At 40.9% G+C, this 3,356-nt stretch overlaps 1 protein-coding gene across 1 annotated transcript in view; it reads right to left on the bottom strand.

The window, feature by feature from the left end:
* arid3c (AT rich interactive domain 3C (BRIGHT-like)) overlaps positions 1-3,356 on the bottom strand; it is a 57,027-nt gene that overhangs the window by 27,831 nt on the left and 25,840 nt on the right. The gene's annotated exons all lie outside the window — the stretch shown is intronic.

Here is a 3,356-nt window from a genome sequence, read left to right as displayed (position 1 = left end):
ATTTACCGGTCAATCTACGTTCCTACCCTCACCTATGGTCATGAGTTGTGGGTCATGACCGAAAGAACGAGATCAAGGATTCAAGCGGCTGAAATGAGCTTTCTCCGCAGGGTGGCAGAGCGCTCCCTTAGAGATAGGGTGAGGAGCTCTGTCACACGAGAGGAGCTCGAAGTAGAGCCGCTGCTCCTCCACATCGAGAGGAGTTAGCTGAGGTGGCTTGGGCATTTACATCGCATGCCCCCTGGACGCCTCCCTCGGGAGGTGCTTGGGTGCCGTCCCTCTGGGAAGAGACCTAGGGGAAGACCTAGGACACGCTGGAGCGACTATGTCGCTCGGCTGGCCTGGGAACGCCTTGGGGGTCCCCCAGAAGAGCTGGAGGAAGTGTTGAGGGAGAGGGAAGTCTGGGTGTCCCTGCTCAGACTGTTGCCCCCGCGACCCGGCCCCGGATAAGCAGTTGAAGATGGATGGATGGATGGATGGATGGATGGATCTTTTTTTCACAGGCCAACAAAAAAAAAAATGTATGTGCTATAACAGCATGCACCGATAATACTAGAAAATCTGCCAGTACATGGGGTCTATATACTGGTGGGCCAACTCTAGTACACATTTGATATGATCTCAGGGGCCAAATATAATTACACTGTGGGCCAGATTTGGGCCTGTGTGTGTGGTCTAGACTGTTTGTGAGGTCATTCTTGCTAAAACAGGGTTTAAAGACTGCAATGATGGTGACATCATTAAAAAAACCTTGCTTGAGGGAAAAACTTGTCGTAGAACACCCAATACTCTATTGAAGGATTTGTTAATAATATAACGGTTCTCTGTATTGCATTTGTTGGTAAAAAACTAAGTTGTTGTATTTGTGGCTAATGCATTGTTGTTTTTCCCCTGAATCAAACTTGTACATAGATATCACTGAAGAAACCAGTTCATGCTGCACAGCTCATGAAATAATATTTTGAGCAGGTTAACAGCCAAAAGTGGTCTTGGTCTTACCCCAAACCTTTAATCTATTTAAAACTGTCTAATTTTCTCTTTAGATTGTTTGATTTTACTTCAAAATAAAATTTGGATTTTTACAATAAATGAACTTGCTTCGCTCTACTACGAATTAAACCAGGGCACTAAACCGCTGACACATGAGCTGAGCTACAGCCACCCAGAAGATATTGATAGTTGCCCCCTGAGGCATATTTTCTGCCATGCAAAAAGCTACAGGATCTGGAGAAGGATGGAATTTAAGCTGACGTTAATGCAGCATTAACTGTGGGCGAAGTTGATCTTAGTTTCAGTTGTGAAGAACATGTGCAAACAGCAGTGGGAGTTGTCATCATGCTGTCCAACACAAGTGGACAGCATGATGACAGCGGTCATTATGTTCAGTAGCTTTCACATACATATCATACATGAACACACTGCTCTCCTTCATCTGGGCCACTTCAAAGGGCAACATGGCCTCCAGCAAAAAGACAGACACAGGGCACAGTAAATCACTGCAGTTACCAAATTACAACACTGTCCCGCCTTCGCTTTTATCCTCCCAACTTCCTCCTTCTGATCTATTCTGCTGCTGTAATATTAATCTGCAACTACGCATCTGAGGAGACACTTCTTGTACAAAAGGACTGGACCAATCAGGGAGCTGCAGATGTAATCCACAGAGTGGATGGAAGAACCAAATAGACTGCGGTTTTGATTTCATAATTGGAGCAAGTCTTTTGAGGATGGACCCAATTTAAAGGTGTTTTTTAAGTAAAGTTACGATAAATTTATCATTTTATATGCTTGAGTAACCAGCTATACAATTTATTGCAAATATAATGGTAAAAAGTTTGGGAAACAAACAGGACTAAAATAACTGAAAATATAAACAGCATTTTTAAAATGTATTTAATGAGAAACAAATTTGTGTGAAGACGAGAAACCTTGTGAACCAGCTGAGGGCCATCTAAACTTGTCTTGGCCTTAGATCCTGCCTCGGCTCTTTGATTTTAGAAGACAGTGATGCTAATCTGTTTGCTGTTAGTGAGCAAACAATAAACATGTGCCTGCCTCGAATACATAAAGACAACACCTCAAGGCAAACGAACAAGACAAAGATGGAGTCTTCAAGACATTTCTTTTACCCACCATTACTACACTGTATCATGATTGTTACCTGCTTGAAACAAATTACTATTTGACCTGTACAAAGTACCTCACTATGTCTGTTACCTGTCTTGGAATTTAACGTTTAGATGTTGCCAAACCAACATGCTAATATTCTTTTCCAGCATTGGCTATAAAGAAGATGGTGTAATGCTACTACAATCTATTCTTTTATTCTTGCCCTCCTTCACCCTGATGGCTCACATACCTATTTATTTATAATATTTACTTATTCAATAACCAAAGGTTGTTTATTTCAGCTTCATAAGAATAGGATATATTAGATATATTGAGTCTTGGACACCTATATATAGACCTGTATTATTTTCCTTCCTACTTTTTATTTACTTCACGTTTTCACTGTTTCAATAATATATTTGAAGTCTAACAGAAATGTTTTATTTTTGGTATAATTTAGTACATTTCCAGCTATCTTCTCTACAATAACAAACTTTAGAGTAGTTTTATTTTTACAGTAGATGATCACTGCATTTATTTTAAACATCTGGACATGAAGACTAATGTGTAGAATGTAAACAATGTAGTAGTGAAAACCTAACAAAGATCTTCTCTGTTTCACAGCTGCTCTAAGAAAGAGTAAAGCTGGGCTCTGGTCTGAACTCTGTCCCACACCCACTCTGGTGTCTCTGTCCTAATGATCCTCACATGAAAACCACGGTGTCCCACATTAAAATGTAAAAAGAATCAATAGCCCAAGTGGCCAAACAGGTGTGTGACATTCATTAACTATTTTAGAACAAATTCCCTCACAGCCACCTCGGCCCCTTCCTTCACATTTCACAGGTGACTGCTCCATTACTGAGCCTGTGTCCAGTGAAATCAGCTCATTAGAACATTACCCACACACCCCCGCCCCTTTAATAAAACACTAACTTGTTATATCCTTCCTGTGTCACTGATTAGAACAGCAGTCATGGGGGAAGGTCTGCTTGTGATTTAACGCATAACTCATGTGAAGTATTTTTGAGTTGTTGTCAAAGACAATGTTCCAAATGTTGAATGTTCCAATTGAATTCTGGTAAGGTATAGAATTAAAAACTTGACGAAGATCAACAGAAAAGACTGCTCACACCGGTCAGTAGTTGAGCCACACTGGCATTTACATTGTGTTTTTTGGCACGAAATAAAGAGTCTAATGTAAATCAGAGCAGACAGTGGCTCAGAGTAACTGCAGCCTCAGCAGG

The sequence above is a fragment of the Cynoglossus semilaevis genome, chromosome Z, assembly GCF_000523025.1.
Source record: "Cynoglossus semilaevis isolate Cse_v1.0 chromosome Z, Cse_v1.0, whole genome shotgun sequence".
NCBI lineage: Eukaryota > Metazoa > Chordata > Actinopteri > Pleuronectiformes > Cynoglossidae > Cynoglossus > Cynoglossus semilaevis.
The sequence above is the reverse complement of the archived record's forward strand: the minus strand, read 5'-3'. Positions and strand labels throughout refer to the sequence as shown.